Genomic DNA, 18447 nt, shown 5'->3' on the forward strand with positions numbered 1-18447 from the left:
TACTTCATCACACAGTATATATGTAAAAAGCCTTGGTTAGTTTCCCTTAGTGATAAAGACAGAATAGATCTCTGGTTATTGATTATGTAGCCATAAAAGATTTTCACAATTAACTTTGGATTTCAAAATACCTTTTTGATTAACATTCTAAAAATATATGATTTCAATGATCTTCTTGCAATGAACTGATTTACTGGTATTTTGACACAGGTAGGTAGAACTTTTACAAAAGTATGATGGTAGCCTGTTTTTGTGCACTATCCTCAGGGCTAATTGCCTAATCATTAAATTATTAAAAGCACATTTATAAACTTGGACAGAACATATCAGTACTTAATTGAACTTTGGTCAATATTTTGTATCATGTTCTCAGCTGCTTTAAGGCATATGGGGCATGCAAGTGTATCTCTGTTTACATCACTGAGCCTGGATCTTTATATTCTTTAGAAATTCTGAGTCATCAGGCACAAAACCCTCTTCTTCTTTCTGCAGAACTGTGCTCCAGACTATCAGATACATCCCTGCCATTGAAATAAGTGAAATAAGTGAGAGTTCTGTTGAGTGATTGGTCTGATAACAGCAAGGAATGTTTTAAGAAGGGAAAGCTCATAGCTGGAATTGCAATCATTGCAGTTACTGTGAGCTGGTCTTAAAGCAGATAGATTGAACTTTAATCAATCAGTATGTTTTTCCAGATGGCCATAAGTATGTGTTGTATAATCTGCGTTTTATGGAGTGTTTGTTTCTTAACTCCTGAGGTAAGAGTAAATTAAGACATAACCCTGAAATTAGTTTAAAGAATACAAATGCTGAAGTCTATTTTACTTTCTAATACAGAAATAAGATATTGCTGAAGGACATTAATAGCCTGCTTTTCTCTGTTTCTGTCACATGGACATGTACGGGTGCCTGTGAATACTGTGCTGCCAGCACCTTCATTACTTATTCATCAGTAGAAAAGCCACCAGACTCTCAGGTCTAAAGTTAATCAGCCTTGCCCCAAGCTTTTGTGTCTATGTGTTTATGCTAGATAAAAAAATAAATAAATAAATAAAAATTAAAAATCAATTCTAAAAACACTGTCATAGGCCTTGAAATCAATGGATCTCTGCTGATTCTCAGTCTACCACTTTTGGTGAATCCTATCTGCACTATGGGTGGATTTCTCTGAGCTGTATTTCCCACAGTGTCAACCTAGGCAGTTCCTTGAAATTCTGAAGAAATTCACCTCTCAGGAGGAAGCCGGCCTACAGGCTAGGAAGTGACCTAGCTGGGCACCTAGCATCACTTCCCAATGGGGCAGAGCGCTTCTCCAAAGCAGAGTCCCCTGTTTCTTTGGTGACACTTGGTTGGCCACAGAGAATCATCTTTGGTGGCCCAGGCTGCCTGCCCTGGTCCCCCTGCAGTAGATTACTCCAGAGGATGGATCTCAGCTTCAAGCACCAGGATCAAGCTCCAATGGCTGAAGCAAGCAGGCCCAGGCCCCGTGAAATGCCAGTGACTCCGAGCAACTTCTATTATCCTCCCTTAGAAAGAAGCAGATCTGGAGGGCGCCTCAATTGTATAACACCAGTATTAGCAGGGGGATCAGAAATGCCCTAATTCCGAGAGTAATTTGGGGTTGTGTAACGCAGTGAATGAGCTTTGCTTTAGCACATGCTCTGGAGCAGGAAGAAGGCACTTGGGGGAGCAAAATGAAACACACTACGGCTCGGATGGAGGCAGTGGATTAAGTGGGATTTTAAAACAACACAAGCATTAGCTGTAGTAGCTGCAGAGTGTACCAGAAGGTACCGACTCTCTATCTCTGCAGGAAAAATCAACAAAGCAAAAATCAGCTCTGAAGGTAACAGTACAGCAGAAAGCTTCAGAGGGCTGGGAATATGATGTTCAAAGATTACAAAGGCTGCAAACTGCCTTTTTACAAGGTTGATCCTTTCAATATTGCTACCACTAAGTGCCTTATCCCAATGGCTCCCCCACAAAATAAATGTATTGCTTAACATTTTTTTTATTCAGCATCTCACTAAGTGGAGCATTTCCTTTATGTCCCACTCACAGTGGGAAGCCATAAAGACTCAAAAGGAGGGGAGCAAAGACAATAACACAAAGGAAAACTTAAAAAGGGGTATTTTTTCCAATGTGAATTAAGAACATGTAGCTTAGTGCCTTTCAAAAGCTGTAAAAGTCAAAAAAAACTTAAAGCAGAAAGAAAGAAAAAAAAAAAAGAAAAAAGCTTATTATCAGTGTGTCATGAACTCTTCTAGGAACATTTTTTGTAAGACACATGTGCCCCTTCTCAGCAAGATTCAGACCTTGATTTGAGTCATCTTCTGGAAATTCCTCTGCTGGACAGAGAGGTATGCTCCTGATGGAGGCTTTTGCTTAGGGACCTAGAACAAGGTGGGATGAATCTGCAGCTGGATAACTATGCATTCACCCTAGTGAACCTTGTGTAATTTGCCTCTGAGGACTATAAAACAAAAAGCAGCATAGCAGGTCAAAACACAGTTACAACTGTAGCTACAACTCTCCAGGGAGCTCTTTATGCTTCTCTTATTTGGCAGTAAATGTATGGGAACAACTTGTTTCCCTTCTCCTGCTGTAGTTCCACCTTTTGATTTTGTTTTCTTTAAAGCATAGTCAAAAGACACCCCTTCCGGACAGATCGGCACCATAAGCACCACTAGGTGCAGAAGAATAAGAACTACATGAAATTTAAAATCTGGTTTGAAAGCACTCTACCAGACATATATTTCAAACTCAACTCACTTGACTCATGTAAAATATATCGTGGGTGCTTCTAATGTATGCATGGAAAAGTGCACTGATATGGTTTTCAGTTTATTTTGTTTGTTTGTTTTTAAGATTTCTAAGAAGGTATAAAACCTTAATTTATATATCTGGCTACCAGTACATAAAACCTTCATTTAAACATTCATGCAGTATGGCTGATATTTTTTCCTCCTTTAAGTTGTTATGGGAAATCATCAGGACTGAGCAAATTCTGTCTTATACTATCACATTCTAAACGCCAATATCAGAGAAATTCAAATGCCATGAGTGGAAATAAGACTTGCTTGCTGTACTTAAATCCTGGCCACTTGGATGCATTTGTGGAAGAATATTTGTATGCACAGAAATAACACCACAAGAACTCTTGGCAGTACTCTTGAAGGTTTTATAAACATATATATACTTGCACATATATTTGTTTCTTGCTTCTTTAAATTGCTGCTGAGTTGAACTAGGAATGACTTTTGTCCATTTTCCTTTTCAACTCTTTCTGGGTATATTATTACCTCATCTGGCTTATTATTGTACCTTGTGTTCTTTTCCTTCTTCATTAGAGTTCTGTAAAAAGCATTTTGGCTTCTTGTTAATTTTCTCTCTCTCTCTCTCTTTTTTTTTCTTTTCTTTTTTTTTTTTTTTTTTAATTTTCCCAGTCTTAATTGTATATCTCTGAAAATGTGTTTCTGAGGTTTTTGCTTTGGCTGGGAGCACAGTAGTTATATTTATGGGTCTACCGTCAGTTTGCTACAGTTCAAGTGATTTTCTGCTTTTTGCTTGTTATGTTTTTGCCTGGACTTGATATACTTTATGAGTTTTTCTGCGATATTGGCTTGTATATCTGGCATAGATAATATTTTGCCTTTCTGCTAATATCCTATCAGAGACCCAACGAGTAATAATTTTTTCTTCCTGTGTAATGTTGGGAGATTATTTTTTTTAAATGAGCTGGAAAGCTTTATTAGTTTACCAGAAATGAAAGCTTGTAATGAATCCACATGGAATTCTTTAATCATATCTCTGCTATTTTATAACTGTACCTTCAAGTGGAATGTGTTTATATTTGCTGAGGAAAAAAAATAGTTCTCTTGTTTAGCATTTCAACATTATGCAGGAATTTTCAGTGCATGGGGTTGCTCATCATTTTTTCAAGAGTACAAAGAGTACTCAGAAGGGAAAGAAGAGAAAGGTGAGAGGTGCTTTTTCAGCCTGAGAAAGGTGAAACAGCAGCTACTCTTTGCCGTCAGAGATTAAACTTCTGGTAACCTAACTTGTGTACTGCAGCTGACACAAACAGTTTGTTGTTGTACTGAGGCTTTTGGCAAATCATTCTGTTTTATTAAACTTGCCCAACGTGACAGTATTCCATGAGATCTTTTAGGCTAACAAGGTTTTTACCTCCAGAAATTAGTAGATGTTCAGACAGATATTTTTGGAGGTTGCTTTGACATGTACAGCATAATATAAAAATCACACATACCCATGCCATTTGTACCTGTGAGATCTCACATGGCGAATTTGTTCAGACAAATACAAACTGAGCCCAGACAGGTTTGGAATGGTGACTATATCTTCATGCTGGTTGGCAGCTCCCAAATGGTCCCACACAGTCCCAGTGCCACCAGAAGCGTGTAGTGCTACCCAGCACCAAAGCAGTGCGTGCACTCCCGCCTGCAAGGCTCAGTGTGGGCAGGAGTAGGAATCACTTGTAGCAGACACTCCTTCCTTCTCCTAGATTTAGAAATGCACCTGGATTTATTTTTGACCTGCACATACTAGCGCAAGGCCAGACCATACTCTAATTAGAGATAGGTGTTTTTGAAGACTACGCAGGTAGCTAATGGGGTTATGAAGGAAGAAATGCCTTTTAGCATGTGTAGCAAAAGTAGCTTAAAATGGCACAATAAAATAGTGAGGAGAAAACTTCTCTGAGAAGTCCAGGGAATTTTGGTTCTAAATAATGGACTTTGTTTTTTAAATACTGGATCCTAACTGATGGCAGATCCTGGTTGCAGGAAGGTGAGCAATAGGCCTGGAGTTTTTCAGCTGATAGATGCCTTTCATAACAAAGCATTAAAGACTTAGCAAAAGATCTAGGGGCTCTCTGGTTAAAAAAATCTAGAATAAACAACTTGAATCCTGCCACTTTCTGATGTGTAGAAAAGTCTCCCCTTCTCCCACATTGCTTTCAGCTGTCCTTGGAATTGCTTAACACAGGGAGAAGCATTAGAGCATTGTATTGTTATGAATTTCTTTCACACTGTCACAAATAAGAAGATACATTTATTTTTGAAAGCATTGTGAGACCTCTTTTAAAGAGTACTACAGATTTCCAGATTGCCTGGATTGCTTTCTTAGATTATGGAAAAATGAATCTCTCTGGGATCTTTAAAAAGTTTCCATATCTCTTTATTATGTCAAGTGTTTTTTTCCCCAGTTGTTTTGTAGCACTTTCATCATTGCTTTTCAATTATTCTGAATTATTTTGTTTCTTCCTAATGCAGTCATAAATATATTACTTCTTTTTACAATTTAAATGGGATGCCTTTCTGTCATTCTTATTGTTTCTGAAAAACATTTAAAATAAACTGTAAGTGAAGTTAAAAAAAAATAGTTAAGACCAAAGCGGGATCAAATCAGAAAGACAAAAGAAGCAGCAGCTCCTTGAGTCTTATTTATTGAGTCTTATTTAGTCTTATTTATTCCTCTATTTATTCACTCCTCAGACATCTTGCCAGGAAAGCTCAGTTTGGAGAGCATGCAAGTGGTAGTAAAGGGAGGGTGGTGCTACAATGAAACAACGGATGTGTTGTGGAGAACAAGCCAAGTGCCAAGGGCGGCCCTGCACCTGAAGGGTAGCCAGAAGATGATGCCTATAGTGTGCAGAGCTTTTGACACTCTGTGATTTAGTTCTGGTGGAGAACAAAACTGAGACTTCTGGTGTTGTTTCTTTTTTTTTTCTTTTCTTTTTTTTTTCTTTTTCTGTTTTTCTTTTGTAGGAGGAACCAAAAAATAAACAAAACCATCAGAGAGAACTTGCAGCATGAGTGAGGGCATCTTTTGATGGTGTTGAATTGTAAGGCTCTGCTCCACTCTGAGCTGAGCAGAGACTTGAAATCTGCATGCCTATATCCCAGCCAAGTGCTGCAAACTCTTGCAGTGTATGTCTTGTTCCTTAAGCTCCTCTTTCTACAAGCTATACAGCTACATCAGGAGGCAATGGCCAGAGGATCTTGCATTAGCTAATACTTTTCATAGTGTTGTCGCCTACCCAGATTAATGTTTTTCTCTCCTCCAACAACTACAGAAAGCCTTTAATTTGGATTCTGTCACATTTCCACATCACCGAGTAAGGGAGGGTCCCTCTTGCGCCTACCTGGAGCCTGAGTAACAAGGCTGAAAATGGTGTTTGACAGAGGGAAAATGTTTCAATCAGCTCAGCTGGGCTCCTAATTTGGTTTAATACATACCCTGGGGTTTATTCTGCGTGTATTAAATACATATGTAAATGTCTTTGCATTTTTTGACTTATATGTCACATTGCACAAGCTGTCTCGAGAAAAAGACGAGAGGTGCAAGTGTTTAGTAGGAGCTGCTGACATGCTTCAGAATTCTAAATAAAGTGTTACTGCAGAAAAGTGTGACAAGCGTGACTTCTGCCCTCCTCAGTGTCTCAGCAGTCAATCAGAGATAATTTGAAAGGATCTTGATTTTCAGGAAGTGCTTATAACACCAAGATCTTTTGTGATAGCAACTTGAGCAACCTGAAACAATTAAAAATCCCTGTTTGTATTTAAAATTTTAAATGGGGAATTTATTTTTTCAATGTCTCTTGATAGTCAGAATGATTTCTAATTTTTCCTTTTTCTGAAATCTCTTTTCAGAAGATTGATAGTATATTAGCATTATATGTAAATCTTGCATGGATTTTGAAATCAACCTCCCTATGGACATGTTTCTACTCAAAATGAAAGATTTCATTCATCATGGATTTGAGATAACAAGTTCTTTACACCACTCTAATCAGGGATATTTGGGTATCGGTTCAAACGGTACACTACATCTGTTTTTTCCACAAAAAAAAAAAAATATAGAAGAAGAAAAAGAAGAAAAAAAAAAAAGTGGAATAAAATCAAACTTCACTTTTCAGAGAAGTTAAAAAAATACTATAAATTGTAAAATAGAAATACTTCTAGTGCTGTTATCATCACAGACTGAAAGGAGAGGAGAGACAGATCAAGTCATAACTCCATGGCAGAAAGAAGGAATTTCATCACTTTTGGAAGTTCTTCCAGACCACACTAAGAACATGTAGTCTGGGTTCTTAGCTATTTCCCTATATATTTCAATACTTCAATATTTCAATACAAACAAAGAAAAGAACATGTGCTGGAGGGATCAAAATACTAGGCTATGAAGAAAGCCGAGATGAAACTGAGAGATGGCCAGGCATGCAATCCTATTTTAAGACACGTACCATCAGAATAAGCTACTGTCCTTTTGAAAATGTAAATTCACTCAGATAAAAGAATAATGTTCCCCTGCTAATTTTTCTTCACTCTATACATGCATAGCCTTATTAATTCTGTTTCCATTTTATTTTCATCTTAAAATAGGTATTGGAGGTAATTGTATGGGGTGTACTCTGGAGATGCCAGATTATTTCTATTGCTTCTGTCCACCCATATAGTCTAGGGATATTCCATTTGAAAAAAAATCCTGAAAATTCATTTTTCTGTGTCAATGAAACTGAAAAAGAAAAGGGAGAGAAAGGGCAGGTTGTAGCATCAATTTGCTACCAAAGCTAGATGACATGTTATTTTCACACGTACCTTTTCCTTCTTCGCCAGTGTTCTTGGCTGCTTGGGTTCCCTCTCAGTTGTTCTGCCCATGTGATCTCAAAATTTTCCTGGATTTTCCCTCTGCTTTTAACTTTCTCTCTTCTCTTCCCACAACCCCATCCACTTCTTTGTTTTGCCCACTGAACTGCAACTTCACAAACTTCTTCTTCTCCAGAACCAACACTTTTCCTACTTGTCTCCAAAAACATAACATAGTGCTACTCCTGTGAGAGAAGACAAACTGCTCTTTGATCTGAACAAAAAATATAGGACCCCACCTTGCCCCTTCCACCTAGGCAGCCCTTGTCTTCTGCTCAGATATAAAGGAAATCAGGAAGGACTATGAAACAACCCTTGGATGAAACTCCTGACTGCCCATATATAACCACTCCTTCTGCTGTCTTCTCCTCATCCATTGAATCCATTTTTCTACCTGTCTCACTTTCCCACCCTCCCCCAGGATATGAGGGAGAGAATGCATACCTTGTGAACCAGTCTCACACTGTCGTCCTTTGTTCTCTAATCAATGTCTCTTTCCTTTGCTATCGGAGGAGATGGGAAGAAAATTGCTGGGAGGAAAATAAACCCGTAAGAAAGCCAGAAAGAAATGTACTTCCTTTACTTGCATCTTTGTTTTAGAGGGCACCCACAGTACAGAAGTGGAGTCCAAAGGTTTTACTTTGTCCCGTAAAGAAGGAAAGGAGGGCAGGGTAGTATGGACAGTAGCATGAGTTGCCTTGATCTATCTACGAATTCCCATCTCTCTAACAGTAGAGGGTATTTGAAGTGCTGCTTCAGGCCTGTCAGTTCATAGAATCATAGAATCATTCAAGTCGGAAAAGACCTCCAAGATCATCCAGTTCAACCGTTAACCTAACACTGTCAAGTCCACCACTAAACCATATCCCTAAACACCACATGTACAGGCCTTTTGAATACCTCTAGGGATGGTGACTCAACCACTTCCCTGGGCAGACTGTTCCAGTGCCCCACAGCCATTACAGTGAAGAAATGTTTCCTAATATCCTACCTAAACTTCTCCTGGCACAAGTTGAGGCCATTTCCTCTTGTCCTATTGCTTGTTGCCTGGGAGAAGAGTCTGACCCCCATCCCACTGCAACCTTCTTTGAGCTAGTTGCAGAGAACGATAATGCTTTAAGTGAACAAACAAGCAAACAAACAAGGAAACAAAAACCCACCTGTCCAGCAATCTGACTAGAAATAAATGTTTGCCATAAGTCTGATTTCTGTAAATGAGAAATTTTACTGCTATAACCACTTATGCCATTAACAAACGTTGTAAGTGTGTAGTTTCCCAGTGCTGCTATTATCCCGCTGTACTTTTCCTATAGGAGCAGTCACTAACTTGTGGGTATAAGTGCCTGAAAGTGATGTTTCCTTGCAGTTTCTTCAGGCCCTGCTAGTAAAGAGGCTCAGCACACTTCAGGAATGGGGTACCAAGGAGCAGATCTGTGGAGCTGTGCCTGTACTAAAAGGCTCCAGACCAAACCTCGGCCATGTGTCATGCTAGAGCTCAGTCCCTGACCTCCTTGTTTTTAGCAGTGTAGACATACCATAAAAGCACAGTCCTATGCAGACTCATTTCTGTAATACCCATTTAGTCTGGAGGGCATCAGACTGTGTGCACCAGACAAGTCAGCATGCCATGTTCACCAAATAGTCTTCCCAGTGATCAGGACTCTCCAGAATACAATCTCCCACTGCTTTACAATTCCGCAATTGCTTTTCAGTCTGGTAATCAACAGTTTTTCACAGATTTCTCTTCAAATGCACTTCTAATGGTTCTGCACATATTTGTTCCTTCATAATTGTGGGTTTCTATAAACCTTAATGTCCCCTCTCTAATTTTTTCAGCTGAAATATGTGAAGAAGATCTGACATGGGTAGGGCTGGTAATTTTATAAACTCAGCCTTTAATTTTCACTCAGGAATCTGTGAGGTAAGCATTGTCTATTAAAAAAAAAAAAGAGAGAGAGAGAGAAAAAAAAAAAAAAAAGATGAGCTTCTACTGCTCTTTTTAAAATTGTTCTATGTCTTTTTGGCTATGACACTGCCAAAAGCTTCCTTTCACAGTAATGTTAGATAGATTTTGAAGTGTTTCAAATAGTCAAATGTTTTATTGTTAGTAAGTATAAAAGATAAAAGTTCATTGATATTCAAAGAGAATTTAATCTTGGAGTTAACTGCAGAGTTGGTTCAAAGTTTACCTTAGGTAGGATGATTCATTATTTTTTTTTCCTTCTATCTATGAACAACTGGTGAAATGTTTACTGCTAATAATAATTAGGTACAGTCAGCCAAAAAAGATGTTTCTTGGACTGAAAGTCTTTATGCAATGAAAAAAGATAATTTTTCATTATGTAAAAATATTCTTTACCATATTTTTTTTTTTTTTTTTTTTATTATTCTCAACAGTTCCTGCCATAAGAAATGCATTCCTATTCATAATTATAAAAGCTCATATTCTCTTATTTCTTCTTAAAAGTGCATTTTAATGTAATAGTCCTCTGATGCCTATGATGTATACAAGTATTAACAAAATCTAAAATGACAGAGTAATTACACATATGATAAGAAATCTAAAAATTGACAAAATGGAGACTGTATTTAAGAACCTGAATGTATTAGAGAAGCAACATAGTACAAATACCTCATGCATTTAGAAAGACCAGAAAAATTAAGTCCCTTGGTTCCTTGAAACATCCTCCAAAGCAGCACAGAATACAGAAAAATAACTGCAAATTCTAGAGAAAATTGCAGGGCTGCCAAAGCATATGGCAAAGTTCTTGAATATTTTATGTACAATAAACCAAAGGAAGAAGTAATGGAGAGGCTATAACATGTACAAGACTGTCTGCAGTAACACAAAAAATGTACTGCTGCTGAAGATCTGATCACCTTTGATAGACCACATAAGCAGACCAAATAGAGGTTATCCAAAGAGTTATCTCTTCAGTGTGCAATGGCAAGAATTGGAGCAAGCCAAAAGTACGAAAAGGAAACAAACATAAACAAACAGACAAACAAACAAAAACCCATAGCTGAAGTGGCATTTATTAAACAAAAAATAAGAGACCTGGAAAAGTGAGGCTATGATGGGAGTGACTGCTGCCATCTGCTTTCTGTTTAATGTATAAGGTGAGAAAGAAAGGAGGAGGTTAAGGCTTGACAATGCTTTTATCCAAACCCACAAGGAATGCCTAACATGAGTATGTTGAAACTTTAATATCACGGGACACCTGTCCAATTGGTGAAATCTAGAAATGATAAGTACTGTTTCTCATCCAATCAAAACTGAACAGGTATTTTTCTAGATAGTGTTGAAATTCAAAACAACTTGACATTAACATTGTAAGTTGTAAAATCTACTACAGATTCATGTGGTTTACTTGTTGTTATGGCTCATATGGACAATAGTAGCATGGCACCTTGATAGCATGTCAGTTGTAGATTCAGAACCCTGTAAACCAATATAAATCGTCCTTGTTTACAGGGTCTGGTTTTAAATAAGCTGTCCTCCACTCCCTCTGCTGTCTCACTGCTGAAAAGGGACATCTCATTATAGTTGCAAGCTCCCAACCACATATTTTAGCAAACATTATATGACATTAGGAAAAAATAAGTCTTTCTAATTTATTTATTTATTTTTCCATACGGGAATTAGAAAAAAAATGCCCCTGAAATCAAGGTGTGATTATTCGTCCTGTTTCGCAAACTGTAAGTAAATATTAAGCAATCAGTATCTCCCTTTCATTTCTATAAGCCTTGCATTGAGTAATGCTTAGTACTCTATTGGATCACATCAGCAGGCATGACATGATGTACTGTACATGTCAGATGTATTTAATTTTGCCACGCATTCTGTGGGTGGCTGAGGAACAAGCACATTCCAGGACCTTGAAAATCCTTCTTGTTTTGCAAAAAGGGAACGTATTACTTTTTTCACAAAAACTTTTTCAAGTTATCTTACAATATTCACCCTGAAGGACAATAAAGCTAAAACAGGACTAGAAGATTTTTAAAGGAACCAGACAGTAAATTAACCAAGTGCTCAGTTGGTGAGAAAGTAGATCAGCTCCACTCATTGCTTGAATGATAAGCTGACCTCATTGGATATACGGAAAAGTTTAATTTTTTTTTCAGAAAGTAGTTGCATTGGCACAGAAAAAAATGCACGTGCATGTTCTAGTCATTACACTTTTGCTAGCAAAATACTGTACAATTCTATAGCTGAAGCTTCACATTCAGCTTAATCTGCAAACCTTTTTTTAGCGATGGAATCAGCTGCCTTGGTCATACAAGGTCAGGACTATAAGTAGCTCCAATGAACTCTGGAATGTATTTTCCAGTAACAACATCTGGCTATTGAAAACTCCACTGACAGCTGCATTGGTGGCTGCTAGAGGCTATCTTCAGGTCAAACTGCTGTAGGGCTGGCTGAGCCCTCCTTTTCACCAATGAGATTTTCTTTTTCCATCCCTCTGAGTTTGAAAGATACAAAATTTTCAGCCTTTCTTTGGACTCTTGAAAAACATGCTCATCATGTTAAGCTATGAACTGATGTAAAACTATAGTTCAGAAATAATATTGCTGAGTTTGCAAGATATATACATATATATGTTTACCTTGCAAAAATGCATCCAACAGGTAATGGTGGATGCATTTATATTATCTCAATAGGTAATATATATTATATATTTTGAGGGAATTTATATTACTTCAAAATCAGGTAAAGCAGCTTTCTCTGTTCTCACACCAGCAGATCCTAAGATAATGCTGGCTACCCTGAAATTTATAAATCTTTCTCCATCTCTCTCCCTTCAAGGGAAAAATATTATCTCCATGTTATCTCCATCCCCTGCAAGGTGAGCTTTGACTTCAATATGTATACCCACTGAACAGAAGGAGGGGTTAAGCTTCATCTCTTCTGAACATTCTTCCTCCAACTATGCTGAGAAACTAAGTTCCTCAAACTACCATTTACTGGTGATAAGATGCCTTGTGTATGATGCCCTTGCTCTTCTCCCCACAACTGGGGAGAGCGGAAGAGAAGCTCCGTTTCTCTTCCTCAGAGGAGGAATGAGGCATGGCACAGCTGAAGAAAGGATATGACAACAAAATCTTTGAAGTGCCTTCAAGGAAACTGATTGTTTACTACTGCTGGTTTTGGTTTTGGTTTTGGTTTTGTGTTGTTGATTTTTCTGCAAGCGCAGTTGGAATTTACTGATTTCAGCTTCTCTTACTTCGAGAGCTTCAGTCCCTTCCTGTCTAATCTGGCAGTAAACATTGAGTTTACCAACCCCAAGCCACAACCAACAAAGCTAACGTACAAAGTGAGAAGCTGCATGTAATGGTGTGCAGGTAGACAGAGCTCATATACTCCAGCTAATATTACAAAAGTGGAGATGATATTGGGACACTAGCTGGTATGTACAGAGTCAAACTAAATCTGAAATAGTTATTCCGATTCAGATCAGGACCCTGATTGTTGGCTGGAAGGATGACAGCCCTTTTCTGGCAAATTGATTTGCTTTGATTTTGTCAAAGTCAACCAAGAAAAAGCTTTCACATCTTTCTGTTTATTTTGTTGTGTTTATTCCTAAATTTCTGTTTAATTACTCTGGGGTAATCAGCTCATCGGAGATGACTTCCAGAGAGTGCAAGCTGAACTGATAGGTACCAGAATAAAAGCTCTTTCCAAAAGGAATTAGGAAAGATCATTGGAAATATTAAAAGTTGCATTTCTAGCAGAGGTTGAAACTTAGACAACTTTTTTTTCCAGTTGTCTCTAACATATGATTAAATTGTTTTGCAAAGCTGAGAACTGCAGGAAGATTGTTTCTTGTGAACACTTTACTAGGAAATTGTTTTAGCTAGAACATTAGTTTTGAAAATGTTCATTTGCCATTAATTCTGGAAATGCTCACACCCAGCCCTCAGTGGGTTTTAGTGTTTATGAAGGGCTCAATCAAACTATAATAAGTGGAAAAATCTGAGTAGTGGAAAAGTCTCTAAATATAATCATGTATCCTTCTCTGCCTACTCAGAGGACTTAACTACCATGATTCTTAAATGAAACACAGACTAGAAGTACAACAGATAATATCCTGTCATATCTGAAATCAATGACAACTTTGTCTTTGACTATAACAAAACAAAAGTATCAGTTAAAAGGCATAAATAACATCAACAAAGTAGCCTTGACTTGCTCCTATTTATTCTTCTCTGCTTCTGTTATAATTCCCAAACTAATGTGTATTGCAAATTAAATTTTAACTCAGAATAATAATTCAGCATTATCAAGGTCTGAGTATAATCTCACTTTATATTTACTATTAATTTTGTAAAATTCGTGATATATGGAGAGGTAAGAATTGGATCATTTCAACCCGGTTAGATATTGTACTGCTGAAATCAATGAGTTAGCCATAATCCAAAATTTATTAAAGAAACTGGGAGCTCTTCATTCACTTGGATGGGTTTCATTTTAGGCTCTTGTTGATTATCAACGGGAAATACAAAACCATTTCCCCCCTTTCTGAATGAACATTTAAACCTCATCTGAGTAAAAGGTTTACTTTTTCTTTCCTTTAAACTCAACAAAGTCTTTTAAAAATAGAGTTGCAGTTTAATGTTTCCAATGATAATCTCTTTCATACAGATGAAAATAGTCATGTTGTATAAATGACCTTGTGTTATTAAGGAAAGATGACTGCAAATGGAAAAAAAATATTTCCATTTGCAACACTGAACGTAGGCAGCATTTGTATCTGGCAAAAACATTTTGTATGCTACTATATTGGCTTTGAACTTATTTCCCATGGGAGTAGATGTTGCTCAAGAAAACAGGTGTTTCAGTATAATACCTGGAGGGCATTATTTAAGTAAGTTTAATATTATTTGTTTAAGGAATCCACTGAAGGTATCTCGTGCTTTGTTTTGACACAGTTCAGCAGAAGATATTTATTAGGATTTAAATAGACCATGATTTCTAATTGTAAATGCCCATGACTGCTGCATAAATCTGTTTAAACCTTCCAAAAGCTTAAAACTGTATCAGAACATCACATTTTCCAAGCTCCAGTTTTTTTCTGTTACACTTCTCAAAATTCTGAAAAAGACATTAACCCTTTGGTTAGTCCTTTACCATCTGACCAAAGTAGCTACAGTTATGTTGACTGGCACCCTGCTGCTGATTCCTGAGTGAGCTGTACTCACTCTGTGGAAGATGCTCGCAACCTAGTCCTTGAGGATGAGATTCCCCTTATCTAATTCCAACATCTCAAAGTTAGACAGAGGTCAAAGGCAATCACTGCAGTCCCTTAGAGAATGAAAAACATATGCATTTTCAGAGGGAGATTCATTGCCCTGTCTTCTGGTACAACGAGATGGTGTTTGAGTCTCCCATCTTTCCATGACTTAGAGAGCCTCCACCTACCATGTTTTTTGAAAACAGCTTTTACATGGATAGTGTTAGGGGAGTTAATCCCATGGTTCTGACTAATGATTTACAGAGCGTGCCTGCACAGGTGGGTACAGACAGCCCTGAATTCATCCTGTCCACACTGCTGCTCAGTCAGCTAGCTCTGAGGAGAGGTAAAATGAGCTGAGGTCTGCCTGCACCTGCCTGGGTAAGTCATAGTCATGCCATTGGAAGAAGAGAAGTAAGTGGCCAATTGCTGCTTTCATTTGCACCCATGAAGATCTGCTGAGGTCATCCCTGGGGGTGGGAAGGAAATCAATAATAAAAGAAAACTGAATGATTAAAAAAAATAAAAAGCCCTCTTCCTGACCCTGAGTGTGAAAAGAAGAAGTGGAAAAGACAGGAGCTGTGTCCCATGAGATATAACTAATAAATATGTGAGACTAGGATTTCTTTTAAAAACCATTAGGCTCTAATTGCACTGAAAAAAAAAAAAAAAAAAAAAAAAAAGCCATGTTCCATAAAATCAGCTTCTGCACAACAGCAAGTGCTCTCCTTCCCATGCACAGACCTTTCTGAGTGTAAAGCAGATTCAAAAGTCTCTAGGACATGAGTTAAAATACTTATTTTCAAAACTCTCTTCATTTTATCTGAGCGCCAGGAGTTCTATTTTTATAGCGACAGCAAGCACAATAATGAGTGCTGCTTTTTAAATGACAAACTTGTGCACTTTAAGAAATTAAGCATATTGAAAATGCCTGCCAGTGAAATCTGCAAAGAATACATAAAATATTTTCTATTTGTGATTAAGCATATAATTTTAATTCTTGCATGTTTGCATTTTAAAAATGGTATGGTTTGCTCCTGAGTATAAATCCTTTCCTTCTTTCCATTGGATGTTGGGTAAAGTATGAATTAATTCTCTTATCATTAGGCTGTTTACCATTAGACTTCTGGGGCTCATAACAGAGAAAAATAATTCACTTGATTAAGTCAATACTGATAATACTATACCTCCTTACAAAATTCCCACTTTCCTCTTGCAGCATTGTACCTTCATTGGATGAATAGCACTAATGAAATCTCAGCTGCATGAGGTACCTCTTCAGTCACCTGTTGTAAAACCATTTAGGGGTATCAAAGTTAACTCTCAAATACCTGTCTTTAAAAGCAGCTTTATATTTTGACTACAAAGATGCATGCTGAAAGCAATGTATTGTTGACATACATGTAAGATGCCAGTCAAGAATTGTGGTGCTGTGTGATACCACTGATGGAGGCCATGACAAGGAGTGAAGTTTCTCCAAAAGAAATAGCCCAGTTACACATTGTTTCACAGCCACTCTCAGCAGAGGCAGAAACCCCATGTTAAGCAAACAGATAGTAAGACATATTCACCACAATTTATGTCACTTTGAAAGCAGAACGTAGTTGAGGAAATATTGATATGGAAACACAGAGGAAGCAGTGCAATTGCAGAACCATAACTCCAATACTCCAGACTAAAACCCAGGTCAAATTGCATTGCTTTGCAGACTGCTGTCAAACTCAGGACCAACGACATTTATACTGTTATGAAGCACCATTTTTGTTGTTGTTGGTGGTGGTGGTGGTGGTTGGTTGGTTTTTGTTTTTTGTCCAGCTAGAGGTTCCTTTCTGAGATTGTATTTTTGGAGCCAGAATACTATTGTTGATACTTTTTAGATAATTTTTATTCTATTCTACTCTATTAATGTACACAATAAAAAATACTTTGATTTTTTTTTTTTATTATTTTTATTTAGAATTTTTCACCTAGCCCTTTACCTACATATTTTTGGATTGTTTAGGGATTGGTATTATGTCTATTTTTCTCTTTCCTTTTTTTTTGCATATTTACCACATATTGACCTACCTGTGTCTAGATCAGGCCTCACTGTAGAGTATAGACATGCATGCACAAATCACTATACCATTAATTTTGTCCAAGGTGGGTTCTCTTCATTCACTCTTCTACTGTGTTATCAGTGATGACACAAAGACATTGTGATCATTGTGTCATCATCAGAAACAGATATCAATGTAAAAGGTGGTCCAGCTCATCTAGCTTACATAGCTAACATATCTTGATTCTTATTTTAGGTTCCTAGTGAACTCATTCTATAAAAATGGATGCTTATCAAGTCAAAGAAAAAAAAAGTAGGAGCTTTCAAAGGCACACAGAATTAATGTCTATTAACTTTTAGGTAGGTAAGTTAGGCACCTACTTGTCTCCATTTACTACACAGAAGACTTTGGCGCTTATGGTAATGCTTCCCAAGATTCCTAAAAGTTAGATTCATAAATTAGGCAGGGGGAACCCTTATTAGTGGAATTAATATGACCTGTGGTTAAATCTCTGCAATGCAAATATCTACATCTGATCTTTTTCAGAGATCTTCCACAAGAAATCATAAATTGCATGATAAGAATGTCTTTTTCTCTTCATTGATTATAACAAAGGATTATTATCTCAGAAGCAGGTACTAACAGAGTGCAGGCATTGAAATTCAACTCTGGTCTTCATGGGAAAGACTTCAGAAAAAGTTGGAGTGTCCTTTAAATTAGGAATCATCCTTATTTGTGCTGAATGCAACTTCTTCTGGATATTTTGCCCAGAGAGGTTGTAGAATATCCCACTTTGTAACTCTTCAAAAGCCACCTGGACATGGTTCTGGACAACTCTAGGTGTACCTGTTTGAGCAGAGGGTTTGGAAGAGATGACCTCCAGAGGTCCCTTTCAATCTCAACCATTCTGTGATCTGTGATATTATGAAGTTAAAGATGCAGCTTAAGATCAACAAAAATATTTCAAATCTTATTTCAAATCCAGCTAATATTTTGAGCCAAAAACTGCTGTAGGATCCATCATGATTTTTACCTGCATATCCTTGCTAGTTGTGTTTTGCAACTTGCTAGTCAATTTTCATATCCTTCCAAGTTATGGTTGTCTTCATAGACTTACTTTTATCATTCACTGCATGTTTATCTTGCTGTTACTTGAAAAGATCTGATTTTTTAAAGTAAACAAAACATCTGAAGAACTGTTGAATGTCCTGATCTTTCTTCATTTTGCTGGAAGATATAGGTACTCCAAATGGATTTAGAATCTTACCAGGTAAAGTCCACACATAGAATGAGAAGTACTTTGTCCCATTATCATAAATCTAAACAAAGACTTTAAAATCATAGGAGATTCTCAGCTTCATGTGACTTCAAATTCTTTGTTACATATTAGAATTACTAGGTATGAAAACTGTGAGGAACAGATCACAACATCAGGTACAGTTCCTTGTTATAATGGGTAATTGGGCTGTAGAATACCTTCCATAGACTGATGTAAAAATGGTTGTT

Source organism: Anas platyrhynchos, chromosome 1 (genome assembly GCF_047663525.1).
Source record: "Anas platyrhynchos isolate ZD024472 breed Pekin duck chromosome 1, IASCAAS_PekinDuck_T2T, whole genome shotgun sequence".
NCBI classification, from domain to species: domain Eukaryota; kingdom Metazoa; phylum Chordata; class Aves; order Anseriformes; family Anatidae; genus Anas; species Anas platyrhynchos.